Source organism: Gymnoscopelus braueri (genome assembly GCF_963280865.1).
Source record: "Gymnoscopelus braueri genome assembly, chromosome: 3".
In the NCBI taxonomy this organism is placed as follows: Eukaryota; Metazoa; Chordata; class Actinopteri; order Myctophiformes; family Myctophidae; genus Gymnoscopelus; species Gymnoscopelus braueri.
In genome coordinates, this window is record NC_137612.1 from 24,672,080 (window position 1) to 24,686,152 (window position 14,073).

A 14,073-nucleotide genomic window follows, 5' to 3' on the forward strand; every position below is an offset into this window, starting at 1 on the left:
ATGTAGATAAAAGGACACATAATTTCATGCACATACTTTCATGTTGATTTGACTACTACTGTGACTCATGAACTGCTTTATTATAAAATGCTACTATTGAACACATACTTAAAACAAGTCTGTGTTGTAACTGACTATGGTCTGATTAGTTTCGCGTTAAAACTGCTTGTTTAATATAAGGCTGAAAATCTGTCCCTCAGAATGAAATAATATGGGTAAATTATAAATTTCCTGAATCCTTAGGGTCATGTCAGCATTCCAGATTTTGTGTTTTGTGCCACTGATGTTTCTTGATGGCACAGGACTAGAGGTTACGTAAGTAACCCCGGTTCTTTTAGTTCTGGAGTGAGACACTCACTATGGGTAACAGCGCCATCTGGCGATACAACAGAGCTACACTATACGCTCCCGGGGCCCAGTATTGGGCAAGAGGGTATGTCACGTGACCGGCCGTCCTTCCCCTTTCCGGAAGGACATATAAGGCCCGGTCGTGACGTAATACTTCCTCTTAACACAGTTCCTCTGTTTGCAGTGGCGAAACAAAAGGGGTGTTTGGTGAGTGTCTCACTCCAGAACTAAAAGAACCGGGGTTACTTACGTAACCTCTAGTTATTTTTCGTTCTTCCGTGAGACACTCACTATGGGATCTATAAACCCCCCGGAAGCGTTAAAAACGTTCAATCCCTGAAAGAAAACCGCACATGCCCCCTCCGGCCCTGGGGCCCGCACACGGCGGGCCCTGACCTCTGGGGCGCCCAGACCCATCGGGCCCGGACGCGGCATAAGGGATAAAATAAAGGAGGCCCTGACAGACCGAAGTCTGCCCTATTCAGCCAATAGACAACAAGGTCCGTCACCTACCAACCTTTCAATAAGGGAACAGGGCCCCCTGCTCCAGAGACCGACAGATTGTCAGCCCCCAGGAGCACATCAGGAGGAGAAGGCACCTCAAGTAGATGAGGCTGCCACGCCCAGGACTGCGCGCGCCACTGAGGAGGCCGCCACGTCCAGGCTGTAAAAAGCCGCAAAGGTCGAAGGTGACGACCAGTTAGCGGCCGTGCAAATCACCCGGACCGAAACCCCCCTAGAGAGGGCCCAGGATGCAGCCACCCCCCTAGTCGAGTGAGCCCTCAGTCCATCAGGTACTGGGGTCCCACCACTAGTATAGGCGAGCCCTATAGCCTCAACTATCCACCTGGAAAGCGTTGGCTTGGCAACCGCCTTCCGCTGGTCACCGCGGCCACAGGAGACAAACAGCTGCGTAGACGACCCGCTGGCCGCCGTCTCCCGACAGTAGAGCCTCAGGGCCCTTACTGGACAAAGACAATGCAACCGCTCATCCTCCGCCGAAGCGAAAAGAGGTGGATGAAAAGCTACCAACTCGACCGGAGCCGGTGCTACCACCCCGGTCTTGGTAACAAATGCCAGGTTTGGTTTCAACAGAACCCTCCTGTCATCACCAGAGAACCTCAAGCACTCCGAACTTACCGAGAGTGCATGCAGGTCACTAACCCTCTTGGCCGTAGACAGGGCCAAGAGAAGGATCGTCTTAACACTCACTATTTTCCGGCTCGCAGTCTCGCGAGGCTCAAAAGGAGAGAGGCAAAGTGCATTCAGCACCACCGCCAAATCCCAGGCCGGAAACAGAGGCCTGTTAGTCGGCCTGGCCCGTCTGGCGCCGCCCATGAAACGTCGCACCATGGGATGTTTGCCAACCGTCCCGACATCGAAACCTTCGTGGCAGGCGGAAATGGCCCCCAGGTACACCTTGACCGTCGAGAAAGCCAAGCCCTGATTTAACCTGCTTTGCAGGAAAATAAGAATGCTGCGCACCGGAGCCCGAAAAGCCACCACCAACGGCGACTGTTCCCGGCACCGTGACACAAAAATATTCCATTTAATGTCATAGGCAGCCCTCGTAGATCCGGCCCTGGCCCCCTGAATGGTAGCTACCAAGTCAGGGGGCAAACCACACGAGTCTAAGTTGGCCCTCTCACGGGCCAGACCCACAGGTCCAGGTCCCGGGGGCTGGGGTGCTTGATCTCGTTCCCTGCTTGTCGCAGCAGGTCCTCGATTGGAGGGAGGCGCCACGGCTCTGCGTAAAGGAGAGGAGTTATCTCTGATCTCCAAACGCCCCATGCTGGAGCCACCAGCAGCACAGACAGACCCTGAAGTCTGACCCTCTCTAACGTCGGGCGGATCAGCTCCAGCGGCGGGAATGCATACAGCAGTCCCCTCGGCCAGCTGTGAGCCAACGCATCCAGCCCCAACGAGAGGTCCGTTGCCTTCACTGAGAAAAAGCGAGAGCACTTCGCGTTCTCTGCTGAGGCAAACAAATCGACCTGTGGCCGGCCGAACCTGGTCCAAATCATGTCCGGCACTTTCGGATTGAGTGACCAATCCGTGTACCAAACCTGCCCCTGGACAGCAGATCTGCCCCGCTGTTCAGGAGGCCTGGGACATGGACCGCCCGGACCGACAGCAGGCGCGAGTCGCACCACAGTGTCAGCTCGCGTGCCAGGTTGTCCAACACTCGGGAGCCTAAGCCTCCCTGCTTGTTGATGTAGCACATGGTCGTTGTGTTGTCCGTCCTGACCCGGACATGACAACCGCTGACGCGCGCCTCGAACCACTTGAGAGCAAGGAGCACCGCCCTCAGCTCCAGGTAGTTGATGTGGGCCAGTTGTAGGCTGGAGTCCCACACTCCCCTGGCTGCATGGCCCTCGTGAACGGCGCCCCAGCCTGTTAGGCAGGCGCCTTCTGGCGGACAAGGGTGATACTGATTTTATTACCTGCATTGGTGTTATTAAATTCAGTGCAACAACCACATTGGCATAATGGCGAGCATTATGTAACAATCTATTGATACAAAGATAGGCATTAATTTGGTATCCCAGCAGCGTTTGGGAAGCCGAGAAACCGGCTCTTTACCAAGCACTGTGGGCTTATTTAGACAGGGTTTGAAAATTGCAAAGTGTGGTAAAAATAACGACATAATGGCACAATGACAAGCAATATAACAATATATTGACATAGTGACAGGCATTATATGTTGTATACCAACAGTATATGGAAAGCCGAGAGCCGGCTTTCCAAATACTTTTGGGCTTATTTACGTGTAAAAGACATATTGGTACTGTAGACTCGTGCCAAGAGCCAGTCGTCGATGTAAGTCGACAGACGTATCCCCTGTCTCCTTAACGGAGCTATAGCCGCCTGTGTGCATTTCAAGAACACACGGGGGCTCAGGGACATTCCAAACGGGAGGACCGTGTATTCGTACACTCGTCCCTCGAAACCGAAGCGCAGAAACTTTCTGTGCGGTGGGTAGACAGGAATGTGGAAATAAGCATCCTTCAGGTCTATGCTGATCCCCCCAGTCGCCCTGACGCACCGTGCGTAATAACGTCGCGGTCATCAGCATGCGAAACTTGAATTTCGTTAGAAATTTGTTGAGACCCCTCAGATCCAGGATGGGTCGTATATCCCCCCCCTTTTCCTTGACCAGAAAATGTTTCGAGTAGAAAACCAGTCGTTTCTGGTCGGGAGAAAAATCTCTGATCGCGCCTTTTCTTAGGAGGGAGAGAACCTCCTCTCGTAAGGGTAACGCCGCTCCGCCCTTCGCCTGTGAAAACGACACCTTGTCTGACACAGGAGGTCTCGCGGAGAATTGTATCTTGTAACCCTTCTGTATGGTGCGAAGCACCCAAGGCGACGGGTGACAAGCTTTCCATTGCGCCAAGCAGCGAGCTAGAGGGTGGGGGAGAGTGCTGCTGTCACTTGTCCTACAGACCGGCCGGTCGTTGTCATGGAAACCAGTGACGTGACCGATCGCTCCGGTGGGACCATACGTGAGGTGCCACTAGAGACGTTATAGGCGTTAAATGACTGACTGGGAGATTCAAGGAAGTCACGTGACCCCGCACGCGATGCCTCCCTGACGTCAACATCCGGCCTGGACGGGTTGTAGTCATTGTAGTCATTCTGTCTACCTTCCGTGCGGCCATCTTGTGGAAAACTCTCACTAAAATGGCGTTTTGGCGCCCTCTCTCGGATGGGAGGATTGGGAGGCAAAATTGGCGTGACCCCTGTCGCCATGTAGGTGGGTCTCCCTGGTCTACATGCAGGGTTGGAATAAGACAAAGTTTTGTAACTTGCGGTCTGGACAGGTTGTAATCATCTTGCCTACCTGCCGTGCGGCCATCTTGTGGAAACCTCTCACTAAAGTGGCGTTTTGGCGCCCTCTCTCGGATGGGAGACAAAGCAATACCGAGACAGCCGAAGCATATACGGTGTGGGTCAACCCCGGCAATGGTGGCGGAGCAGTCGGGGAGTCCGCACTGTCTCGCTGGCAGAGGGCCCTCGTAGTGAGAGACGCTCTTGTAAGAGGCCAATGTGTGGTGGTGGAGGCTAAGCTAACAGCTCTATTCGGGGAGTTAGCTTAGGGAGGGATGCTAGTAGCCGAACAGCTAAGCTAGTAGCAGCTAGCGGCTAGAAGGGGCTAAGTAGCAGCTAAAGCTGGTTAAGCTAACAGCTCTATTCGGGGAGTTAGCTTAGGGAGGGGTGCTAATGGCTGTGGCTGTAGCCGAACAGCTAAGCTAGTAGCAGCTAGCGGCTAGGGGGCTAAGTAGCAGCTAAAGCCGGTTAGCAGGCTAATGCCGGTAGGCCTGACTCACCAGTCACCACGAGGCAAAAATAAGTTGATTAAAGTTTGTTTTTCCGATGCGAGAGAAAACCCGTGGGTGATTAATCCGAATCGCCGCTTTGAGGGTTATAGCTGGTTTCTCTCGCGGTCCAAAGAAGTCGAAGATGAGTTGAATAATTGTTCTTTTCAGTTTTTAAAAGCGTGTAGCCTTGTGCATCTGTCAAACAGAGGAACTGAAGAGGAAGTATTACGTCACGACCGGGCCTTATATGTCCTTCCGGAAAGGGGAAGGACGGCCGGTCACGTGACATACCCTCTTGCCCAATACTGGGCCCCGGGAGCGTATAGTGTAGCTCTGTTGTATCGCCAGATGGCGCTGTTACCCATAGTGAGTGAAAAAGAACGACTGTACTTGTCCCACGTATACACAAAAGGGCTAGAATGAAAGCTTAAAGTGTCCCCTTAAAAATGATACCAAACACTATAGTGAAAGATATTGAAATATGTACTCAACAGGAGCCAATACCAAGATATGCACCTGCATCTAAAATGGCTTTTTTCAATGGGGGAGGGTAACTTCAGCAGCTGATAACACCAATTTAGCTGTGACTCAGGAAGGGTTATCATACCAAAATGTTATCTACAGACATAGAGCTTCTCAAAAATGATAAGTAACCTTTGCCACCTTTCGGTGTACCGACATCTCGTCTGGCCCATGGACTATAATACGGGGGCCGTGTTTTTTCGATTACTTTTTTCATTTATTTTATAATTGTTTTTTATTGTATTTAATTGTTTTCATTTTCAAAAAAATATATAAAAAATAAATGAAAAAGGTAATCAAAAAAACACGGCCCCCTCACGTATTAGGAGGGCAGGGTGAGTCACCAGAATATAATATATTTTTTAAACATTTTTATTTTATTATATTTATGTGTACCTTGTTGTCTATGTCATGTCTGTATAACCATTGTTGTAAATGTTCCTTTTGTACACAGGGCGCCATTGAAAAAGAGACACTGGTCTGAATGGATTTCCCTGAAATAAATGTTTCGACAAAATGTTCAAGACCCCAGTTTTAAACCTTTTATAATGCTTTGCAACTTTGTCTCTGATTCAAGTCTCTTGTCTTGGTCATGTCTAATTCATCTAATTCAAGTCATGCTAACTCACCAAGTGGTTGGTTACATGTATTTACATAACATTGTCAGAAAAACAAGAGGTCCTCAGTTTAGTTTGAGTAAAACAAAATCTTAAAATGTATTTATTAAATTAACCAATAAGGCGATAAGCATATTGGAATATATTTGTATTATTCAAATAATGCAGTGTCACTGTTGAGCTACAGCCTGACATGTCTGCTGTTATGTTTGTGTTAGTGGGAGAAGTACCCCAAGATGATGGCTGGAATCTGGAATCTGGAGGACTTGAGTGAGAAAGACAAGATGGATGACTTTGAGGTTATGGTCAATAGAATTGCTGAGCAGGAACAGCTTTACCAAATGGATGTTGAGGTAACCAGTTTGATACCGTTTCTTACTTTTCCATGAAGTTAACCTTTGCTGTGGGTTCACCGTTGTGCTACAGGTGGTGGTGAAACTGTAATGGAACTATACGGATACAGGATAGGTGGGCACTAGGGACATCTGGGCTTCTCGATGTAAAATTGCCTATTTTGTCCAAAATGTTAAAATAATTTTATATTTGAAAAATGGTCTTAGGTAATGTATACATGATGTGAACATGCACGGTACAACATTATCAGACTTAATTTTAACCTTCAACTTCTTGTTTATGCCCCAAAATGACTGGATATACTGGTTTTGTAGCATTTTGCATCGAGGTGCCCAGATGTCCCTAGTGCCCACCTACAGGTTCAAAGGGCAAAAATACCAACTCAAATTTGGAACGTCCCTGAAATCAGAAGAAGTGAGGCAGAGGTTTTACCTCCGTATTTTCTGCTGAAATGACTATTTACTAATTCAAGTGGAGGTCTCGTTATTAAGCTACACATTATGCAGGGCAGGGGCTACTTGTGGTTGTGAGTTAATTGTTGTCCATACACTGACCTGTCAGGACAACTCCGGGGATCTTAATAACATTGTGTAGATTAGAGAGAACAAAATATGTGACTTTTCTCCTTATGAGTGACAGCCTGATACATTTTTAAACTTGTATTGTCTGTCTCAACTATAATGTTGTTTATGTTTTACCTATTTTCTCTTGTCAAGGTTATACTGCTTGACAAGGACTCGTATCATCGCGTTCGTGTGGCTTCATTCAATGAAGGTACAGTAGTTCTTAAACTTTGTTTCCCCCCTAAAGTCCCTAAAAATCCAATCTTAATTACTTACTGTCAAAAAATGTAATGTGTGATTACATCAGCAAGACCTTATGAATAAACATGAATCATGATATCATTCACCTGTGATTCCCATATACCAGTGGTTCCCAAAGCTTCCTAAAATAATAAATAATACATTTGTCCGGGACCCAAACTAGTGAAAATAGCAGATCTACAAGCTCACAACGCGTCGCTTCATGCCGCGTTGCAAGCTTTATATAGAAAAATGTTGGAATTGTTTTTAATTGATAAAGTGGTGATTTTTCTTTTTTTGTTTAAACTTTTTTAAATCTTTTGAAATGTATATATATTTTTCTTAAAAGTTCGAAACAAAAAAGGGGATATTTACTCGCAATCCATAAATATTGGTCCAGACTCCCCCTCAGCAGGGAGCAGGACAGGGTGTGATTCCTGTTAATGCGCTTAAAGTGCTTCTCCTCTGTTCTGAATCTAATTCAAGATGACGGCCGGACGGTACATTACAAACGTTCTCATTTTAAACTTAAAGCAGTACATTAAAACATGCATCTTAAAACTATTGAGGTGAGAAATGGGCAATGCAGTCACATAAATTTGCTTTGGCACTGCCTCTCTGTCTCTGCCTTGCTGAGCGTGAGACGAGTGCCGACTCAAGCCTGTGTAGTTGAAGAGATCCCATATAATAGCCTGAGGTTTATGAGACTGTGATTGGCTGAGACATAACCAGCCACTGTACTAGGAAACATGAAAATAAAGGTTGCAAAATGTCATTGCAGGTGGACCATATCGTACCATATCGGTGTCAGTAAAAATGTCAATGTCTATACACAGCTCCGTGAATGTGTGGTGTTGTAACTGTAGTGGACTGATTGTCTGTAGGCATCCACATACTGGAGTCATGCAGGCCACCAGAGGCAGACAAGAGCACAGATAACGGTATACTGAACCAACCATCACACACACACACACACATACAGATATGTCCCAGCTAGAGACCACCGTTGACGTTCATAATCCTTAGTCATCCTTGTTCCCAATTCAGAAGAGACGGACAACATAGTGAAGACTGAGCCGGTCGCAGAGCACATGTCAGACAGACCACACCCAGAGCGTGTCGCAACCATGAACACTCACAACTCGACCATAACAGGTGTGTGAGGTCAACATTACTCCCCCAACACATACTGTAGAATGTTGAATATAAAACCATGTCTAATTGTGTCTCTGTTGTTTCCAGTCACCATTAAACAGGAGGTGAAACAGGAAGACCACACGCACAGCTGTTTCTCTGGACATACTGGTAAATACTGACGCTTACTGGAACACAACTTGTTTTGTTTTCCTGATAACCCTGATGTTTTACTATCATAGAAAAGCAGAGGTTACTTTAAATGGAATTGACTCCCCGACTCCCAGAGGGCTTTTTATTAACACATCGGGTGCCAAACACGGTCTGAACCGTGGTTTCACAGAGTAGCGCTTCGGTGCCGAACACGGTCTGAACCGTGTTTTCAGTCTCTTTTGTTTTTTTTCCACACGGGAGGGGCTGGAGCAGCTCTGGAATCACCCACGGTGATTCTGAGAAGGAAGTGCTTTATAGATCACCGTGCCAAAAAACATGGCTCCCCATCCGCTTCCGTTCTATCTCCTTCTCTAAAACCCCTATAACTAACGAAACTTTTTACGTTGGGGAAAACGACTAATTTTGTATGCGCGATCGCTGCGCCATTGTGACCCGTGTGAAAGATGTTATCGTTCCAGGCGTTAGCCAGGACCATCGTGCAAAATGCACGCATGCTTTGTTTCACATGGATTGCTCGTCTTGGAGTCTACAGCTTAAACAGCGCCGCGCAGCTCAACAATGAGATTTCTGGCACCGAACGTACAGTAATCTGTTATTATAAAATTCTGGCACCGAATGGGTTAAGTGGCAGAAATGTGTTACAGACAATTTAAATATCCTCTGCAGTCGTATCTGTATGGAAGTAATGTTTGACGTGCTTTTGTCTCCTGGTGTGTGACAGTCTGGTACTGTATGTATCTGAACATATTTGTCTGTCCCCCCCCCCCCCCCCTCCCCCCCAGAAACGAGAAAGGCAGTGAAACACGGTTTGGAAGACGTGTCCTCAAATGAAGATGGAGAGACGGGCAAACGGAGAAGAATTTCAAAGTCTCCCGATGGACGAAAATTGGAGCTGGTCTTGAACTCACTTAAAATATTAGCGTCCTCCAACTTCAACCTCGAATCTCCTCCATTAAGTCCAGTCTCGGCTGCGTCTACTGAGCCGTCAGCCACACCTTGATTCACTGAGCCCAGGTCGCAAATGGCCCCGAAGCCTGTCGATAACATCGTCACAAACTACACCGACCGGCAGTTCACGTCGGAAAGCCAAGCCGCCGACGTCATCGATTATGACCAGCCTCCGGAAAGCTACTACAGAGCAGCCCACCCTGCTGCGGGGGAAGACCTTCCTGTTGCCTCCAACCCACAGCCGGACTGTAATCAGAACTTCAGTGTGGGTGAACCCAGCGCCGTTAATACAAACCCTGCTCTAGCATCGCAGGCCTGTATCTATAACACCACGGCCTCTCCTTTTAATATCGGGCTCTGTTCCATCACCACGGTCAGCCCAACCCCCACTAGCCAGCAGTTTACTGGTTCTGATTACAGAATCAACCAGCCCACCGTAGCCATGTTAAACCCCAGTGTCTCCCTGCCAGCTGCAGGCTACTATGGGACGCCCGTTTATCCTTACAGTCATCTCACCCAGAACCCTTATTTCACACATGGGTATCCATCCGGAACTGGGACCCAGAACCCTTACTTCACACATGGGTATCCGTACGGAACTGGACCTGCAGGTGTTCACCGAGTTCCAGAGCAGCACCCTGTGTTCTCACAGTATGTAAACTACAGTGTTGGCTCTACTGGAGGATTGAACCCAGTCCAGACCCCTCCTCAGCAAGGGACAGGACAGTATGTGATTCCTGGAGGCGCCTACACCACCAATCCACCTGCTGAAGCCTGGCTTGAAATGCAAAGACAGCAGCAGCCGCAGTAATGTTCTGGATAACATTGTCCCTTATAGAAATCCTCTGGTGCTTTGTGGCATTTACTTTAACCAGCCACAGTTTAATCATCCAGGGGTTGACACTAACGGTTGCCCGACTGCCCGTGGCAAGTAAAGAAAACGTTCGGGCAAGTGCAGTTTGCTTTCAGTTTGCCTGATGGGCAAGTGAGTTTGAGTGGGGGAAGCAACTGTCTTTATTTTGCTATAAACACAACACAATATGTCTGTGTAATTTAAAATGTCATATAGTATATTAGCTATTGAGATATTTGGCATAAATATTGAGGTATGTCCATATCTCACAGCCCCCGTCCCACGCTGTAATTTGCTTCTCAAGGAGCTGAAAGAGAGGAGAGGAGGCTCTGCAAGGTGCTTGAGACGAGGGTAGATCAAGTGGATCTACACTTTTTGTCAGAATTGGTGATGTAAGAATTTAAACCTATTTAGTTATTGGATACTACAGCCCAACATCTCCTCTGGCTATGGGATGTAAAACTATACTGTCCGGGAGATGGGAACCAAAAGTCGGCGCTTAGCCTTGCAGAAATCAAAGGAATGATTTTGAGCCGACAAAACATGAATCTGCTTTATGTTCTAATAAGTGGATTGATGAATGGGCAATGCTTTACTCTATACAGTTTATGGAGAGGAATGTCATTGTCAGCGGAGACAATAGATTGATCAAAGAGAGCTCTGAACAGTTGAAGCAGTTTATTAATTTGGCATTTTCTATTAGTTGCAAGTTTCACATCCTATACAATAAATTCATGTCTTTATTTTTGAGAATAAAACAAAGGCTATACACTCACCCTCTGTATTCCTCTGTTTTTCATAAATTGTCTACTACATCATGGATCTTCAACAGGGGGTCCGGGACCCCTAGGGGGTCCTTTTTTACATTAACCACTTGAACCCTACCATCTGTATTCTTGGGGGAACATTAGCAGAAAATAGAAGATCTACAAGCTGACAAAGTGTTGACACGTCAGCTTGTAGATCTGCTTTCGGCAAAGAGGTGTAGAGAGAAAAAGGAGTGGACCAAGTACACAGCCAAAGGTCACGTTTTCCTATGTATTGAGGGTATTCAGAATTTGTAAAAGATTTTCACAACCTTTTTTTTATTTTTTATTCTAACACATTTTGTTTGCATTGTAGTTTGTTGCTTGGAGCAGAAGGAGAGGGGAAGGTGCAGGCAGCATACAATAGTAGCTCACTTTGTTGGGACAAATGTTTGCATGATCCAAAGGTTGTGGGTTCAAATGTTCCAGCTTCACTCTGAAGCATATTTTGAAGACTAACATCCAGAAACGAACAAACGTAAGTGTGCGGAGGTGCCGTAGGCAAGTTGACGTGTATACTGTATCTATGCGACCACCAGTTGGGCAGTAATGCATTATAATACATTTTTTACATGATTAATGTGCCTTGATATTCTGCCTCTAATCCAGTGGTTCTCAAACTTTCCAGTCCCCCCCCCCCCCCCGCCAAATAATCATATTTGAGCTGGGGACCCCCCACCCTGTAGGTGTAGGAGTTGAGACATTACATTTAGTTTGACTTGGCTGGCGGCGAACAAGTCACCACATTCTCACACTAATGGTGGCAAGCTAGCGCCTACCGACTCATTGGGGGCAATGTAGGGTTCAGTGTCTTGCCCAAGGACACTTCGACACTAACTCTACCCCTGAGCCACTGCGGCCCAGATGATGATGTGAAAATCTACATCTACAAGCGATCTACAAGGCATTGTGAGTTTGTAGATCGGCCATTGTCAAAATGTTTGCCTCTGTCTTAATATTTGACATTTGATATTTGGCCAATGTCTGACCATTTTTATAGTATAGTTTGTTGATTGCTTTTGATGCAGTAATGGTCTCATTTATTTTAATTTTAGACGTAAAAAGGTATTTAAAGGTCCTTAAATTGTGCAGATACCCTATACACACTTATACTGTAACTGTTGGTTTGTGTACTGTTGAGAAAACGATATTGAAAATCATCTGGGGACCCCCCAAAATCATTTGGAGACCACCCTGGCCCCCAGTTTTAGAACCACTGCTCTATTCCACCTCTACCCCAAACGTAACATGCCCTATTTATAGTTATTTTTAAAGAGAAATGTCCTGCAATATGAATTTTTATACGTTTTATTTGTATGATAACTGTTGTATAATCGCAATGTTACACAGGAGGGTGTGCTTTACCGTGATGCTTGATGAACTCTGCTCTGCCTCCTTCCTGACCTCACCACTGGCTTGCTGCCAATAATCAAGGTAAAGCACACCCTCTCAATTGCCTAATCCAAAATCCAAAATCTTTTCAGATGGGGATCCGTGGCCAAATACATGTAATTTTGGGGGTCCTTGACATGGTCCTTTTTTTTTACTTCCCCAGAAGCAAAGATTTGCGTTACAAATGTTCACTTTGAAAATATATATATATTCAAAGATTTGCACAAATGTTCACAATTCAGATATACAAGCTTTTACGTCTGTTAATTCTCACTCACTCACTCACTCTCTCACTCTCACTCTCTCTCACACGCTCACTCACTCACACTCAGTCACAGTCTCTCTCTCTCTCTCTCTCACTCAATCACACACACACACACACACACACACACACACACACACACACACACGTTGCCTGTATTGCTTAATACATGTGTGCGTGCGTGCATGAATGGGCGCTACGAACGTGTGCTGCTGACTATATTGTCACCTAGCCAACAATCACAGAGGGAGAGAGCTAGAGAGGAGGGGGGGAGATAGAGAGAGGGGGGAGATAGAGGGGGGGGTGAGAGAGACTAGAGGTTACTTATGTTTTTGTGTTTATTTGTGGAGAATATCTGGCTAGGGGTTGAGCAGCTGACTGTGTGTGGGATGGCAGCTTCATTAATTTGTAGCTTATTGTAATCTATCCTCACCAAACAAGTTAAGTTGTCTCTCTGTAGCCGTGTAGGCTCTAGTCTATACGTATATACTCTGGCATTTTTTCTGACATGTTTGTCAATGTGTGTCTGCCACCCACCATTTGGGAATGGCTGCTCTAGCAGACTTAAAAATGCACAGGGATTTGTATTGTATATTATTGTTTGTCTTTAAATGTCTCGATGAATTGAATACACAGGACCTTAATGGAAACAAGCCCTGAGGGCTGGGTTATCCTTTTAGCATTCATTTGCATAAATCTGTACCATCGTGCCTTGTTTTTGCAAACTGTTAAACTATTCAATCAATCAATCAATCAATTGCCCAGTGTGTGTATTACGGACTGTAAAATATGTGCACGCTCTCCCTCGCCCTTTCTCTTGCTTGCCACCCCTCCCTCTCTCTCGCTCTAATGCCCAGGGGCTCTTATGAAGAGGCGTTTTTTCTGTCATGACATTAGCCCAACCCAAAGCACAGTAGACAATACGATATGATATGATTCTATTGAATGCACAAAGAAATGAAAGGTTTTATCAGATATAGCCTACTCCAGTCCGGTCTAGCCTACAGAATCCTTGGGGAGCTGTGTGTCAGAACAGTGTGGGAACCAGCAGTCTCCCACAAGAGATATTGTAAACATTCTGACCTCATGTACATTGTACATGATCAGAATGTTTGTAACCTCCCGTCACCAGGCTTTCATCAGGCAGTATAGGCTACCTGTGTAAAATGTATGATTTCCCTATAGGACATGTGATGAATGTCAGGAGACAGTTGAACCAATAAAGGCATGTGTTTTGTTATATGGTATTTTGCACTATCCAGGCCTGTACCGGGACATGTAATGCCTTGATCGACCCACTTCTCAAAAGTGGTCACCTAACGTTACTTTCATCACATTATATTTCAGCATAAATTCATTCATTAACAGGGTTAACAGACTCCTCTCTATTGCATTATTGTTCACACAACTTCTCTCACACTAATGCAAGCTTCCACGGAGCGAAAAAGCGAAGCGAAAAAGCGTCTTTTAATCATTCGGAACGAGTCCGAATTGTGCGTATATTCGCATAATCGCCGGTGTGTAATGACCTTTAGGATTTA

At 46.2% G+C, this 14,073-nt stretch overlaps 1 protein-coding gene across 7 annotated transcripts in view; it reads left to right on the forward strand.

Moving 5' to 3' along the window:
• LOC308081701 (uncharacterized protein) overlaps window positions 1–8,103 on the forward strand; it is a 52,586-nt gene extending 44,483 nt beyond the window's left edge. For 5 of the 7 annotated variants that reach the window (XM_080423299.1, XM_080423300.1, XM_080423301.1 and 2 more), the window contains 4 exons: window positions 6,025–6,159; window positions 6,877–6,934; window positions 7,745–7,904; window positions 8,011–8,103. The gene's annotated coding sequence lies outside the window, so the exon portion shown is untranslated. Of the gene's footprint in view, window positions 1–6,024; window positions 6,160–6,876; window positions 6,935–7,744; window positions 7,905–7,989 lie in introns of all 7 variants that reach the window. The other 2 variants (XM_080423304.1, XM_080423303.1) reach the window with 2 other exon arrangements.
• Window positions 8,104–14,073: the final 5,970 nt, after the last annotated feature.